Genomic DNA, 17,663 nt, shown 5'->3' on the forward strand with positions numbered 1-17,663 from the left:
AGGGACATTTAAACCGTCTTGTTAAGCTACTGTAACCTCCACCACTTTTACAAGGGGCATTTAAACAGTCTTGTTAAGCTACTGCTACCTGCACGTCTCTTCCAAGGGGCATTTAAACCATCTTGTTAAGCTACTGCGACCTGCATGTCTCTTCCAAGGGGCATTTAAACCGTCTTGTTAAGCTACTGCGACCTGCACTTCTATTCCAAGGGGCATTTAAACCGTCTTGTTAAGCTACTGCGACCTGCACGTCTCTTCCAAGGCGCATTTAAACCGTCTTTTTAATCTACTGCGACTTGCATGTCTCTTCCAAGGGGCATTTAAACTGTCTTGTTAAGCTACTGTAACCTCCACCACTTGTCCAAGGGGCATTTAAACTGTCTTGTTAAGCTACTGCGACCTGCATGTCTCTTCCAAGGGGCATTTAAACCATCTTGTTAAGCCACTGCTACCTGCACGTCTCTTCCAAGGGGCATTTAAACCATCTTGTTAAGCTGCTGCGAACTGCATGTCTCTTCCAAGGGGCATTTAAACCGTTTTGTTAAGCTACTGCGACATCCACCGCACTTCCAAGGGGCATTTAAACAGTCTTGTTAAGCTACTGAGACCTGCACGTCTATTCCAAGGCGCATTTAAACTATCTTTTTAAGCTACTACGACTTGCACGTCTCTTCCAAGGGGCATTTAAACCGTCTTGTTAAGCTACTGTAACCTCCACCACTTTTACAAGGGGCATTTAAACAGTCTTGTTAAGCTACTGCTACCTGCACGTCTCTTCCAAGGGGCATTTAAACCATCTTGTTAAGCTACTGCGACCTGCATGTCTCTTCCAAGGGGCATTTAAACCGTCTTGTTAAGCCACTGCGACCTGCACGTCTCTTCCAAGGGGCATTTAAACCATCTTTTTAAGCTGCTGCGACCTCCACCGCTCTTCCAAGGTGCATTTAAACCATCTTGTTAAGCTACTGCGACCTGCACGTCTCTTCCAAGGGGCATTTAAACCATCTTGTTAAGCTACTGCGACCTGCACGTCTCTTCCAAGGGGCATTTAAACTGTCTTGTTAAGCTACTGCGACCTCCACCGCTCTTCCAAGGAGCATTTAAACCATCTTGTTAAGCTACTGCGACTTGCACGTCTCTTCCATGGGGGATTTAAACTGTCTTGTTAAGCTACTGCGACCTGCCCGTCTCTTCCAAGGGGCATTTAAACCGTCTTGTTAAGCTACTGCGACCTGTACGTCTCTTCCATGGGGCATTTAAACCGTCTTGTTAAGCTACTGCGACCTGCATGTCTCTACCAAGGGACATTTAAACAATCTTGTTAAGCTATTGCGACCTGCACGTCTCTTCCAAGGGGCATTTAAACAATCTTGTTAAGATGCTGTGATCTGCATGTCTCTTCCAAGGGGCATTTAAACTGTCTTATTAAGCTACTGCGACCTCCAACGCTCTTCCAAGGGGCATTTCATCTGTCTTGTAAAGCTACTGCGACCTCCACCGCACTACGACGGGGCATTTAAACCGTCTTGTTAAGCTACTGCGACCTGCACGTCTCTTTCAAGGGGCATTTAAACCGTCTTGTTAAGCTACTGCGACCTCCACCGCTCTTCCAAGAGGCATTTAAACCGTCTTGTTAAGCTACTGCGACCTGCACGTCTCTTCCAAGTGGCATTTAAACCGTCTTGTTAAGCTACTGCGACCTGCACGTCTCTTCTAGAGATGAGCGTTGTTCTACTCGAACTGTTCGCCAATCTCAAATTCGAGCTGTTTTGGGCGGTGTTCGAGCCGTTCGGCGAACACGAACAATTTGAGAAAAATTCGGCTGTTCGAGGTTATGTTCGATAACTGTTCGTGCACCAAAATCATAACTGGATTTTTTCTCAGTAATGATGAAAATTAATGTTAATTCGCAGTTTGAGTGTACAGCGGGGTGGGGGGAGGGGCAGGGGATGGATCTCTGCAGGAACAATGAAGATCTCCATTTTTTTTTCTCTTTCCCGCATTTGCAGTGGGTAGGTGCAATCTGTCAGCCTATCAGCAGCGCACACACGGAGCGAAGTGCTTTTTTTCACACAAGCAAGGGCATGTGTCATTGGCAGTGTATGTCACATGTCCTTGCCCTATAAGACCAAGCCATTTTCCCCGTCGCCCCCATTTTCTCACTGCTGCAGCTGCGTGTTAGACGGCACCGCTGTTGCTGTGTGCGCTATACCTTGTTAATTTCAAGCCAATTTTTGCACAAATATACAGATAGCTTGGGAGTAGGGAATAGTTGTGATTGCAGTCCTTTTAAGGACTAGGTTACAGCATTTCCTACGACTTTTATCAGGGAGGTCTGTGCTCTTAAATAGATAGGTTGTGGGAGTAAAGACTAATTGTAATTGGAGTCCTTTTCAGGACTAGGTTACATGAGTTCCTATCAGTTTTTGCCAGGCAGGTCTGTGCCAGTGCTGTGCAAGTTTTTTTCACAGCATTTGGCTGAATCTAGCAAAGCTAATCCTTTTTGGCCTATTGCAGAGTGTGTTAGTCAGTGGAGTAGCCTATCTGTGTTGCAAGATATACCACCTGTGTATAGAATACCAATTTTTTTACTGCACCTAGTGAAGTAAAATCTTTTGGGCATAGCATCATTCTATTAGTCCATCTATACTGACCTCCATCAGGTTGCAAACTGAATATAATTTTTTTCTGCATCTAGCTCTGAAAAAATATTTGGGCTTCTAGCAGTGTGTGGGACTTGGTCTATTAGTCCATCTATACTGACCTCCATCAGGTTGCAAATTAAAAATAATTTTTTTCTGCATCTAGCTCTGAAAAAATATTTGGGCTTCTAGCGGTGTGTGGGACTTGGTCTATTAGTCCATCTATACTGACCTCCATCAGGTTGCAAATTAAAAATAATTTTTTTCTGCATCTAGCTCTGAAAAAATATTTGGGCTTCTAGCGGTGTGTGGGACTTGGTCTATTAGTCCATCTATACTGACCTCCATCAGGTTGCAAATTAAAAATATTTTTTTTCTGCATCTAGCTCTGAAAAAATATTTGGGCTTCTAGCAGTGTGTGGGACTTGGTCTATTCGTCCATCTATACTGACCTCCATCAGGTTGCAAATTAAAAATAATTTTTTTCTTCATTTAGCTCTGAAAAAATATTTGGGCTTCTAGCAGTGTGTGGGACTTGTTCTATTAGTCCTTCTATACTGACCTCCATCAGGTTGCAAATTAAAAATAATTTTTTTCTGCATCTAGCTCTGAAAAAATATTTGGGCTTCTAGCGGTGTGTGGGACTTGGTCTATTAGTCCATCTATACTGACCTCCATCAGGTTGCAAATTAAAAATAATTTTTTTCTGCATCTAGCTCTGAAAAAATATTTGGGCTTCTAGCGGTGTGTGGGACTTGGTCTATTAGTCCATCTATACTGACCTCCATCAGGTTGCAAATTAAAAATAATTTTTTTCTGCATCTAGCTCTGAAAAAATATTTGGGCTTCTAGCGGTGTGTGGGACTTGGTCTATTAGTCCATCTATACTGACCTCCATCAGGTTGCAAATTAAAAATATTTTTTTTCTGCATCTAGCTCTGAAAAAATATTTGGGCTTCTAGCAGTGTGTGGGACTTGGTCTATTAGTCCATCTATACTGACCTCCATCAGGTTGCAAATTGAATCAAAAAATTTTCTGCATCTAGCTCTGAAAAAATATTTGGGCTTCTAGCGGTGTGTGGGACTTGGTCTATTAGTCCATCTATACTGACCTCCATCAGGTTGCAAATTAAAAATAATTTTTTTCTGCATCTAGCTCTGAAAAAATATTTGGGCTTCTAGCAGTGTGTGGGACTTGGTCTATTAGTCCATCTATACTGACCTCCATCAGGTTGCAAATTGAATCAAAAATTTTCTGCATCTAGCTCTGAAAAAATATTTGGGCTTCTAGCGGTGTGTGGGACTTGGTCTATTAGTCCATCTATACTGACCTCCATCAGGTTGCAAATTAAAAATAATTTTTTTCTGCATCTAGCTCTGAAAAAATATTTGGGCTTCTAGCGGTGTGTGGGACTTGGTCTATTAGTCCATCTATACTGACCTCCATCAGGTTGCAAATTGAATCAAAAAATTTTCTGCATCTAGCTCTGAAAAAATATTTGGGCTTCTAGCGGTGTGTGGGACTTGGTCTATTAGTCCATCTATACTGACCTACATCAGGTTGCAAATTAAAAATAATTTTTTTCTGCATCTAGCTCTGAAAAAATATTTGGGCTTCTAGCGGTGTGTGGGACTTGGTCTATTAGTCCATCTATACTGACCTCCATCAGGTTGCAAATTAAAAATAATTTTTTTCTGCATCTAGCTCTGAAAAAATATTTGGGCTTCTAGCAGTGTGTGGGACTTGGTCTATTAGTCCATCTATACTGACCTCCATCAGGTTGCAAATTGAATCAAAAAATTTTCTGCATCTAGCTCTGAAAAAATATTTGGGCTTCTAGCGGTGTGTGGGACTTGGTCTATTAGTCCATCTATACTGACCTCCATCAGGTTGCAAATTAAAAATAATTTTTTTCTGCATCTAGCTCTGAAAAAATATTTGGGCTTCTAGCAGTGTGTGGGACTTGGTCTATTAGTCCATCTATACTGACCTCCATCAGGTTGCAAATTGAATCAAAAAATTTTCTGCATCTAGCTCTGAAAAAATATTTGGGCTTCTAGCGGTGTGTGGGACTTGGTCTATTAGTCCATCTATACTGACCTCCATCAGGTTGCAAATTAAAAATAATTTTTTTCTGCATCTAGCTCTGAAAAAATATTTGGGCTTCTTGCGGTGTGTGGGAATTGGTCTATTAGTCCATCTATACTGACCTCCATCAGGTTGCAAATTGAATCAAAAATTTTTCTGCATCTAGCTCTGAAAAAATATTTGGGCTTCTAGCGGTGTGTGGGACTTGGTCTATTAGTCCATCTATACTGACCTCCATCAGGTTGCAAATTAAAAATAATTTTTTCTGCATCTAGCTCTGAAAAAATATTTGGGCTTCTAGCGGTTTGTGGGACTTGGTCTATTAGTCCATCTATACTGACCTCCATCAGGTTGCAAATTAAAAATAATTTTTTTCTGCATCTAGCTCTGAAAAAATATTTGGGCTTCTAGCAGTGTGTGGGACTTGGTCTATTAGTCCATCTATACTGACCTCCATCAGGTTGCAAATTGAATCAAAAAATTTTCTGCATCTAGCTCTGAAAAAATATTTGGGCTTCTAGCGGTGTGTGGGACTTGGTCTATTAGTCCATCTATACTGACCTCCATCAGGTTGCAAATTAAAAATAATTTTTTTCTGCATCTAACCCAGCCAATAGTTTTGGCCTAATACCACAGTTTGGCCACTCAGCTCTGCTCGGTTACCATCCATTGTTTTTTTGTGCAAACAACTCCAGAGTTGTGAATTAGTTAACCACCAAAATGAGTGGAAAAAGGCCTGCTGCTGGTGGAAAGGGGAATAGGCGTGTTGGGAAGGGAAAAAAAGGTTGTGTCCGTGGGGTAGGTGCAGAAGAAAGACCATCTTCCAGCCAAACTAAAATGTCTACTTCTTTTAGCGGACAATGTGATAAGATCCCTTTCTTACGGCCACGCCAATCGCTACAAATTCCAGATGAGGCACAAAAACAGCAGGTGCTTCAACGGATATCAAGTGCTCCTTTAAGTGGGCTCTCCTCCACATCAACTTCAACATCACAAATACTCCAGTCCTCAAAGGTGTCACCCAAATCGCACTTGCTTCCTCACAGCTCCCAAATCTCCAGCTGCCCGTCTGAGTATGAGGTAGAACAGATGGTTGAGTCTGCAGAGCTGTTTACTCATACTATAGCCTGGGAATCAGAGGTCGACTCCAGCGCTTCTGTGAATCCAGACGAGGAAATGATCTGCACTGATGCCCAGAATCTTTATGAGTCGGATCCAGGACCAGACGCAGAAGGTTCTGACCATAATGTAGACCCTCATTCCCAAACTGTAACTCCTGTTGGTGGAGACAATGAGGAAGACGATGATAAGACTCAAATACCTGATTGGAGCGACAGCTTTAGTTTTTTGTCAGGGCAGGAACAGGTTGGCTCTGAGGACGACGGGTGTGATAACGCACAGGGTGATGATGATGAGGTCGGAGATCCCACTTACTGTCAACCCACAGTCAGCCAAGAGATGAGGTCAGCAGAGGAGGTGGAGGAAGATGCTAGTGACGACGAGGTCAGGTTGCGCCTTCCTGGACAGAGACGTAGTACTGGAAGCACGTCAACAACTGCATCCTCAAACACAACTCTGCCTCTCACCACAAGTCGTGGTGGCTCTTCAGGTCGCATGGGTGCTAAGCCTTGCATAGCCTGGGCATTTTTTCAGATTGATAAAGATGACCCAACTCGTGTTATCTGTAATATTTGTCAGCAAAAGCTAAGTAGAGGCCAAAAAATACATAGTTTGAGTACTTCATGCATGAACCGGCACATGGACATGAAGCATAAGTTGCAGTGGGAAGCTCAGTGTGCTACAATGCGGCCTAGCCGGCCGGGCCAACCACCGTCTGCCATATCTTGTGCATCCGCGGCCTCTTCATCCTCTGTGACTGGGGGGACAGCAGTCACACCTGTTTTGGGGCACAGACCTGCCACCTCTTTACCCGCAACAGCCAGCGTGATTGGCAGGTCATCATTTTCTTTGGAGGTGGAAACACCAGCTGGTGTTGAGCGCTGTCCGACATCGATAGCACCACCTTTGGATCAAGGCAACCTAACATGTCCGCCTGCATCTTCCTCACAGACCGGCAGTTTGCCGGGGACACCCTTATCAACCCCGTCTAAGCACAAGAGCCAGCCCTCGGTCCCTCAGATGTGGACAAGTAAAAGACCATTTCCTCCTAGCCATGAGAAAGCTAAGAGGTTGAATTTCACCATCTGCAAGCTCTTGGCTACAGAAATGCTGCCTTTCCGCCTGGTGGACACAGAGGATTTTCGAGACCTTATGTCTGTCGCAGTGCCCCAGTACCAGATGCCCAGTCGGCACTACTTCTCAAAGAAAGGTGTGCCTGCGCTCCACCAGCATGTCGCACACAACATCACCGCTTCTTTGAGAAACTCTGTGTGTGACAGGGTGCATTTCACCACAGACACTTGGACGAGTAGGCATGGACAGGGGCGTTACATGTCGCTGACTGGGCACTGGGTAACTATGGTGACAGCAGGACAAGGGGCTGCTGTCCAAGTCTTGCCGTCCCCACGAGTTGTGCGTCAATCCTCTTTATGTCAAAGTTCCTCCACTGCTTCTGCCTCCTCAACCTCCTCTCGGTCTTCCACCTGCACCCAAAGCCTGTCTGGTCATGCCACAAGCTTTCTAACTGCGCAGAAGGGATCCTGCACACCTCCTTACTATGCTGGCAGTAGGGCTCAACGTCATCAGGCGGTTTTTACATTGAAATGTCTGGGAAATGTGAGTCACACAGCTGAGGAGTTGTGGTCAGCTCTGGAGAACCAATTTCATGAATGGTTGTCTCCACTGGACCTGAAACCAGGGAAGGCCGTGTGCGACAATGCTGCAAACCTGGGTGCGGCCCTTCGCCGGGGCAATGTCACACACGTGCCTTGTATGGCTCACGTGTTGAACCTGGTTGTCCAGCAATTTTTAGCCCACTATCCCAGACTAGATGGCCTTCTGCAGAGGGCACGGTCGCTGTGTGCTCACTTCCGCCGTTCGCATCCCGCAGCTCAGCGACTTACATCTCTACAGAAGTCGTTGGGCCTGCCACTTCACCGGCTAAAATGCGATGTGCCTACCCGGTGGAATTCAACTCTGCACATGTTGCAGCGACTGTGGCAGCACCGACAAGCCCTGGTGCAATACGTTCTGACGTATAGCCTGGGCCAACGAGATCCAGAGGTGGGGCAAATCACGCTGGAGGAGTGGTCTCAGATCAGGGACCTATGCACCCTTCTGCACAGTTTTGAAATGGCGACGAAGATGTTTAGTGCTGACGATGCCATTATCAGCATGACTATTCCGGTGATTTACATGCTGGAGCACATGTTAAACAGAATTCGGAGTCAGGTGGTGGCACAAGAGGAGGTGGAGGAAGTAGAGGAGGAGGAGTTGTATGCGGAAGGGCTAACATCTGCAAGGTCCAGACGGTCGGCAGCACCAAGGCGGCAGGCATGTGAGGGTGGGGGAGATGGTTATACCAGGGCGCATGGTAGCAGCCAAACTAGTGAGGAAGGTGCAGGAGCCCAGGAAGAAGTGGAGGACGAACTGATGGAAGACTCATCAGATGAGGGAGACCTTGATCACATTTCTGTTGTGCGAGGTTGGGGGGAGAGGACAGAGGAAGGAAGCATGATTGTTACCTCGCCACCAACACAACAGGGACTTGGTGCTCCTGGATGCGCAACACACATGAGTGCCTTCTTGCTGCACTACCTGCAACATGACCCTCGAATTGTGAGAATTAGAAATAATCCTGACTACTGGGTTGCCACACTGTTAGATCCCCGGTACAAAAGTAAATTTGCAGAAATTATTCCTGCCATAGAAAGGGATGCACGCATGCAGGAGTATCAGCAGAGACTGTTGCAGAATCTTACATGTGCTTTTCCACAAAATACCAGTGGTGCACGTAGTGAATCTCACAGTTCCAACTTGCCAACCGTAGGACCGTCAAGTGTTCAGCACTCAAACCGTAACAGAACCACAGTATCTGGTGGTAACATCAATTTTGCGGAATCATTTCACCACATTTTTAGCCCATCCTTTGCAAGGCCACAGGAGACAAGAAGTCTGACACATAGTCAACGCCTAGAGACGATGGTACAGGAGTATCTCCAAGTAAACATTGAAGCCACGACTGTGTCACTGGACCCTTGCTCTTTTTGGGCTTCCAATCTGGATAAATGGCCGGAGCTAGCCACTTACGCCTTGGAGATCTTGTCATGCCCCGCAGTCAGCGTTCTGTCTGAACGTGTGTTCAGCGCTGCTGGTGGTGTGCTGACAGATAAGCGCACGCGGCTCTCCACTGATAATGTAGACAGACTCACGTTCATAAAGATGAACAAATCATGGATCCGAAACGACTTTTCTACCCCTGTGTCATCCTGGGGAGAGTAAAAGCTTGATGATTGTTTAAAATCACCCTACCAACCGTTTTAAGCTTTCAAATTACTAATCATGTTTATCTGTATCTTGACTGGAAAATAATTTGGGCTTTGTAGCAGTGTGCAGCACTGATCCTATTAGGCCATCTATAATAAGCTCCACCAGATTTAAAATTAAAAATAATTTTTAGCTGCATCTAGCCCGGAAAATAATTTTGGGGCTCTGAGATGCGCAAGACACATAAGTGCCTTCTTGCTGCACTACCTGCAGCATGACCCTCATATTGTCAGAATTCGAAGTAATCATGACTACTGGGTTGCCACACTCTTAGATCCCCCAAACTTTTCGATCAACCTTTTCATTTTAATAAAGACCAAAAAAATGGTCATTTTTGAAATTATAAGCATTAGCAGGTTGTTAGAAACTGAAATCAAACAGTTTTCAACTCAAAACTTTATTCTAGGTGATGTTACATTTTCACATAGGACCCCTTGTTCGAAAGGAGCTTCTGAACTCTCTCGTCCATTGAATTTGTCAGGTTTTGGATGGTTTCTGCTTCAATTGTTTTGCATGAGGACAGAATACCCTCCCAGAGCTGTTGCTTAGATGTGAACTGCCTCCCGCCATCATAGACACTCCTTTTAATGATGCTCCAAAGGTTCTGAATGGGGTAGAGGTCAGGGGAGCATGGGGGTCACACCATAAGTTTGTCCCCTTTTATGCCCATATCAGCCAGAGATGCAGATGTTTTATGTGCAGCATGAGATGGTGCATTATCATGCAGAAAAATGATCTTGCTGTGAAATACACGGTTCTTCTTCTTGAACCATGGCAGGAAGTGCTGTTTGAGAAAATCCACATACATTATGGAGTTCATCTTTAGCGCATTCAGGGATCCTAAAGGGGCCGACAATCTCTCTCCCCATGATTCCAGCCCAAAACATTACTCCACCTCCTCCTTGTTGGCGCTGTAGCCGTGTTTGCGTGGGGTGTCCATCAACCAGCCATCCTCCACTCCATCCATCTGGACCATCGAGCGCTGCACGGCACTCATCCGTGAGCAAAACTGTTTTGAAATCAGTTTTCATGTAATGTTTGGCCCACTGGAGCCGTTTCTGCTTGTGTGAAGTGGATAGAGGAGGTCGACAGGATGGCGTATGCACAGCTGCAAACCTCTGAAGGACCCTGCATCTTGTTGTTCGGGGGACATTGGAGGCACAAGCAGCTTCAAAAACTTGTCTGCTGCTATGACAAGGCTTTTTTGCCGCTGCTCTTTCAACCTGACGTAATTGCCTGTAGGAAAGAGTCCTCAATTTGCCCTTATCAGCACGCACACATGTGTACTGTGAATCAGCTACATACTTCTTGATTGCCAAGACACTTCATCCTGATCATCGCACAATGTTGATTGTAGTCATGCGTTGACCTAAACACTCCACAATTTGTTGCTTCTCAGCAGCCGACACATCCTGTTTCTTTCCCATTTTGGCAGAAAATGTAGGCTGCTGAATAATGTGAGAGAGCCTTCTTAAGTAGTCTTGCCTTTCATTGGACACACCTGCCAAACTAATTAGCACTGGTGTCTGCAATTGCTTACAGTGATATAAAGAGCCCTGACACACATCACCATCAATGAGTTTAACTGACAAACAAACAAATTCTTCCCTTATCACTCCTAAACACTTTTTGCATAATAATTTGGAACACAGTGTACATGTGCTTTTCCACAAAACACCAGTGGTTCACGTAGTGAATCTTACAGTTCTAACTTGCCAACCGTGGTCTGTATGGAGTTGTTCAATAAAGGGCCCAAAATTAAGATAACATAGATGGGAGAGGTCTCTATGAATAGGAATTCCTAAGTATTTGATACCCTGTGAGGGCCAGGCAAAGGGAAGGTTGGACTGGATGGAATCCTATATGGATTTGGGGAGGGAGACATCGAGGGCCTCAGACTTCGCTGCATTGATTTTAAAATTTGACCATGTAACAAAGTGATCTATTTCAGCCATAACAGCATGGATGGATATATGTGATTGAGTGATATATACTAGGACATCATCAGCAAATAGAGAGCACTTGTACTCGGTGCCTCCCACCTCAATCCACCTAATATTGGGGTTATGGCGAATTGATGAGAGCAGGTGCTCCGTCACTAGGATGTATAAGAGAGGGGACAGAGAACATCCCTGCCTTGTCCCATTGGTGATTGTGAAAGGTGATGAAAATGTTCTACCGCGCCCCCTGGTCCTTGGGACACCCGGAGCCGGACCCTTTTTGGTGGATGCTGGTGGTTGTAGTCTCCGTGGCGGCAACCCGGTTCCGTGGCTCAGGGCGGTCAAACCAGTGGCGGAACTATTTATGTGGTTTTGATGTTTAAATGTCCGACTACGCCACCCGTGGATTGCGGTCAGAGTGAACCGCCGCTCCAGGGCAGACCGCTGAGGCTGGTGTTGTGGGTGCAGCAGAGCGTAGCATAACTCCCCACGGGAGGAGTATAGCCTCAGGGCAGTGTATGCGGAGGATGGGGGTGATGGTGCAGGGCAGCAGCAGTAATGACACGGAGTCAGTGATGCAGTCCAGGGCCTTTACTCACAGTTCTTATTATCCAGATCACGTCTGCAGGTAACGGCTGCCCACGTAGTACTGTGCTCACCAGGTGAGGGGCTCAGACAACTCCCAGATAACTTTGGAGCGCTTCACAGGACCCGCTTTGTGTGTCCTTTGTCTGGCCTTTCTTACCAACCCTTCTGTCCGGCTGCCTCGGGCCTCCTCTTGGTAAACTTGGCGCCAGTTTCCCTGACCCTATGTGGTGCCTTCCTAGCGGGTGTAGCGAGGGGCTGCGCCACATAAAATGTCACAGCCTCCTGTTTCTAGCTGAGGGTCATTTCCTGCCTCCACTAGTTTCGGGGACCGGTCTCCCCCTTTGGCCTGACCCCTCCACGCAGGTGGATTCTGGCGTGCGGTGGCGACTCGCCCGTCCGCACCCCTGAGATCCCTTCGTTCCACGTTCCTGGAGCCTTCTCCGCTCATCTTCCTTCCTTCTCCCTCTTCCAGGCCTGGGCCTCTGTTACTAGGCCCGCCTCCGGAGCAGAGCTCATTCGGAGCCCCTGCTCCCTGCCACTTCTGCTCAGACTTCTCTGCACTGAACTAAGATGGTGCCCACCTTTTATACTCCCTTCTCAATGCACCCAGGAACTGCTTCCTCCCTGCTCCTGCACTACAGGGTTCCCCTTCCTCAGTGTTCCCTCCCCCCACTCCAGCCAGGGACAGGGACTGTCGTGCCCATCTCAGGGGCATATTGGTCGCCCTGCCCCACGGCAATGTGGTGTAATGCATGCAGGTGTCGGGTCCTGATCCACACTGCATCCTTACCTGAGAGTGAGATATCACACCTCTGGGTGAGGTGCAATACCTCTGTAGCAACCAAGCCCTCAGGGTGCTACAGTTCCATTTATCTTCAGCCTAGGTGACGTATTGCGATACAGGGCCGTGATTTTGGCTATAAAAGGGTCCCCTAGACCTCTACCCCAAGCTTTTTAAGAGAATCATATATGGCGTGCCAGGAGACTCTATGGAATGCTTTCTCAGCATCCAACGAGAGTATCTAATTACAAATTTTTAACTGCATCTAGCCCAGGAAATACTTTGTGCCTAGTAGCAGGGTCTGCTAGTCAGCGGATTATCCCGGCTGTTAAGCAAGCTACACCACCTGTAGTTTGGACACTTCATTTTTTCAAAGGAAATGCTTCGGGACCACGGGATACTCAGTGAAGAGCATCAGGAGGCACCCCAAGGCATAGGGGCTGGGACTGGCAGTAGGATGCCTTGCGGTGGACAGCCGAGCTCGATCCTTATAAAAGCTTTTTAACTGCAGCAGCTTTAGTGGACGCTACTGGAGCTGGAATTACGCGGCTGCTGGCATGAGACTTGCCCTCCAATAGATCCTTGTAAATGGATTTAAAGTGTATTCATTCAAATTAGAGAGACAATTTAAATTAAAAAGCTTAGAGCTGCCTCCACCACAGGGGGGCTCGCTCGACCCACCAGCGGACAGGCACCAGTATTGGGAGAGGGGGGCTGGCCATCAGCGTTCACCGCGGCTCTGGCACAAACCCGGCGACACGGAGGTGGCACGGGCAGGAGCGGACTGGCCGTGTCGGCTTCTCACTTTTTGGATTTTAGAAGGGCATGACATGCCTATATCTGTGTCTCCCAGTCCTTTTACTCCTCCACCTCTTTTATTTTCGCATGACTATATGTACTTGTCACTTTTCCATGTATTAGTTATGTCTTCTGAGCAGTTTGTCAGCTTTTGGACACCTTTGAAGGTGTTTTCTATGTGTTTCTATGTGTTTTTGTTTGTCTGCCATTGATTTTAACGGTGTTCGAAGGTGTTCGACGAACAGTTCGACGAACAGTTCGGCGAACACACGGGTGTTCGACGAACCGAACCGAACTCGAACACTACGGGGGTGGCTCAATACTAGTCTCTTCCAAGGGGCATTTAAACCGTCTTGTTAAGCTACTGCGACCTCCACCGCTCTTCCAAGGGGCATTTAAACCGTCTTGTTAAGCTACTGCGACCTGCACGTCTCTTCCAAGGGTCATTTAAACCATCTTGTTAAGCTGCTGTGACCTGCATGTCTCTTCCAAGGGGCATTTAAACCGTTTTGCTAAGCTACTGCGACATCCACCGCACTTCCAAGGGGCAATTAAACGGTCTTGTTAAGCTACTGCGACCTGCACATCTCTTTCAAAGGGCATTTAAACTGTCTTCTTAAGCTACTGCGACCTCCACCGCTCTTCCAAGGGGCATTTAAACAGTCTTGTTAAGCTACTGAGACCTGCACGTCTCTTCCAAGGCGCATTTAAACCATCTTTTTAAGCTACTACGACTTGCACGTCTCTTCCAAGTGGCATTTAAACCGTCTTGTTAAGCTACTGTAACCTCCACCACTTTTACAAGGGGCATTTAAACAGTCTTGTTAAGCTACTGCTACCTGCACGTCTCTTCCAAGGGGCATTTAAACCATCTTGTTAAGCTACTGAGACCTGCATGTCTCTTCCAAGGGGCATTTAAACCGTCTTGTTAAGCCACTGCGACCTGCACGTCTCTTCCAAGGGGCATTTAAACCATCTTTTTAAGCTGCTGCGAACTGCATGTCTCTTCCAAGGGCCATTTAAACCATCTTGTTAAGCTACTGCGACCTCCACCGCTCTTCCAAGGGGCATTTAAACCATCTTGTTAAGCTACTGCGACCTGCACGTCTCTTCCAAGGGGCATTTAAACCGTCTTGGTAAGCTACTGCGACCTGCAGGCCTCTTCCAAGGGGCATTTAAACCGTCTTTTTAAGCTGCTGCGAACTGCATGTCTCTTCCAAGGGGCATTTAAACCATCTTTTTAAGCTACTGCGACCTCCACCGCTCTTACAAGGGGCATTTAAACCATCTTGTTAAGCTACTGCGACCTGCACGTCTCTTCCAAGGGGCATTTAAACCATCTTGTTAAGCTACTGCGAACTGCACGTCTCTTCCAAGGGGCATTTAAACCGTCTTGTTAAGCTACTGCGACCTGCTCGTCTTTCCCAAGGGGCATTTAAACTGTCTTGTTAAGCTACTGCGACTTGCACGTCTCTTCCAAGGCGCATTTAAACCGTTTTTTAACCTACTGCGACTGGCACGTCTCTTCCAAGGGACATTTAAACCGTCTTGTTAAGCTACTGCGACCTGCACGTCTCTTCCATGGGGCATTTAAACCGTCTTGTTAAGCTACTGCGAACTGCATGTCTCTACCAAGGGACATTTAAACCGTCTTGTGAAGCTATTGCGACCTGCACGTCTCTTCCAAGGGGCATTTAAACAATCTTGTTAAGATGCTGTGACCTGCATGTCTCTTCCAAGGGGCATTTAAACTGTCTTATTAAGCTACTGCGACCTCCAACGCTCTTCCAAGGGGCATTTCATCTGTCTTGTAAAGCTACTGCGACCTCCACCGCACTTCGAAGGGGCATTTAAACCATCTTGTTAAGCTACTGCGACCTGCACGTCTCTTTCAAGGGGCATTTAAACCGTCTTGTTAAGCTACTGCGACCTCCACCGCTCTTCCAAGGGGCATTTAAACCGTCTTGTTAAGCTACTGCGACCTGCACGTCTCTTCCAAGTGGCATTTAAACCGTCTTGTTAAGCTACTGCGACCTGCACGTCTCTTCCAAGGGGCATTTAAACCGTCTTGTTAAGTTACTACGACCTGCACGTCTCTTCCAAGGGGCATTTAAACTGTCTTGTTAAGCTACTGCGACCTCCACCTCTCTTCCAAGGGGCATTTAAACCATCTTATTAAGCTACTGCGACCTGCACATCTCTTCCAAGGGGCATTTAAACCATCTTATTAAGCTACTGCGAACTGCATGTCTCTTCCAAGGGGCATTGAAACTGTCTTGTTAAGCTACTGCGACCTCCACCACTCTTCCAAGGGGCATTTAAACCGTCTTGTTAAGCTACTGCGACCTGCAATCCTCTTTCAAGGGGCATTTAAACCATCTTGGTAAGATACTGTGACCTGCAAGCCTATTCCAAGGGGCATTTAAACCCTCTTGTTAAGGTGCGGCGACCTGCACGTCTCTTCCAAGGGGGATTTAAGCTTCTTGTTAAGCTACTGCGACCTGCATGTCTCTACCAAGGGACATTTAAAAAGTCTTTTAAGCTACTGCGACCTGCACGTCTCTTCCAAGGAATATTTAAACAGTCTTGTTAAGGTGCTGCGACCTGCTTGTCTCTTCCAAGGGGGATTTAAACCATATTGTTAAGCTACTGCGACCTCCACCGCTCTTCCAAGGGGCATTTAAACTGTCTTGTTAAGCTACTGCGAGCTGCACGTCTCTTCCAAGGGACATTTAAATCGTCTTGGTAAGCTACTGCGACCTGCAAGCCTCTTCCAAGGGGCATTTAAACTGTCCTGTTAAGCTACTGCGACCTGCACGTTTCTGCCAAGGGGCATTTAAATCGTCTTGGTAAGCTACTGCGACCTGCAAGCCTCATCGAAGGGGCATTTAAACCCTCTTGTTAAGCTACTGCGACTTGCAAGCCTCTTCCAAGGGGCATTTAAACCGTCTTTATCACCTGCTGCGAACTGCATGTCTCTTCCAAGGGTCATTTAAACCGTCTTGTTAAGCTTCTGCAACCTCCACCGCTCTTCCAATGGACATTTAAACCGTCTTGTTAAGCTACTGCGACCTGCACGGCTCTTCCAAGGGGCATTTAAACCGTATTGGTAAGCTACTGCGACCTGCAAGCCTATTCCAAGGGGCATTTAAACCCTCTTGTTAAGCTACTGCGACCTGCACGTCTATTCCTAGGGGGATTTAAACCGACTTGTTAAGCTACTGCGACCTGCACGTCTCTTCCAAGGGGCATTTAAACAGTCTTGTTAAGCTACTGGGACCTGCTAGTCTATTCAAAGGGGCATTTAAACCGTCTTGTTGAGTTTCTGCAACCAGCACGTCTCTTCCAAGGGGCATTTAAACAGTCTTGTTAAGCTTCTGCGACCTGCACGTCTCTTCCAAGGGGCATTTAAACTGTCTTTTTAAGATACTGTAACCTCCAACACTTTTCCAAGGGGCATTTAAACCGTCTTGGTAAGCTAACGCGTCCTGCAAGCCTATTCCAAGGGGCATTTAAACACTCTTGCTAACTACTGCGACCTGCACGTCTCTTCCAAGAGGGATTTAAACCGTCTTGTTAAGCTACTGCGACCTGCACGTCTCTTCTGAGGGGCATTTATATCGTCTTGGTAAGCTACTGCGACCTGCAAGCCTATTCCAAGGGACATTTAAACTGTCTTGTTAAGCTACTGTGACCTGCACGTCTCTTCCAAGGGGCATTTAAACCCTCTTGTTAAGCTACTGCAACCTGCACATCTCTTCCAAGGGGCATTTAAGCTGTCTTCTTAAGCTACTGCGACCTCCACCGCTCTTCCAAGGGGCATTTAAACCATCTTGTTAAGCTACTGCGACCTGCACGTCTCTTCCAAGGGGCATTTAAACTGTCTTGTTTAGCTTCTGCCACCTGCACGTCTCTTCTAAGGGGCATTTCAACAGTCTTGTTAAGCTACTGCGACTTGCACGTCTCCTCCAAGGGGCATTTAAACCGTCTTCTTAATCTACTGTAACCTCCACCACTTTTCCAAGGGGCATTTAAACCGTCTTCTTAAGCTACTGCGACCTGCACGTCTCTTTCAAGGGGAATTTAAAAACGCTTTGTTAAGCTACTGCGACCTGCATGTCTCTTCCAAGGGGCAATTAAACCATCTTGTTAAGCCACTGCTACCAGCACGTCTCTTCCAAGGGGCATTTAAACCATCTTGTTAAGCTGCTGCGAACTGCATGTCTCTTCCAAGGGGCATTTAAACCGTCTTGTTAAGCTACTGCGACCTCCACCTCTCTTCCAAGGGTCATTTAAACCGTCTTATTAAGCTACTGCGACCTGCACATCTCTTCCAAGGGGCATTTAAACCGTCTTATTAAGCTACTGCGAACTGCATG

Source organism: Phyllobates terribilis, unplaced genomic scaffold, assembly GCF_046119375.1.
Source record: "Phyllobates terribilis strain yellow unplaced genomic scaffold, ASM4611937v1 Scaffold_1__5_contigs__length_1240528914, whole genome shotgun sequence".
NCBI classification, from domain to species: Eukaryota; Metazoa; Chordata; class Amphibia; order Anura; family Dendrobatidae; genus Phyllobates; species Phyllobates terribilis.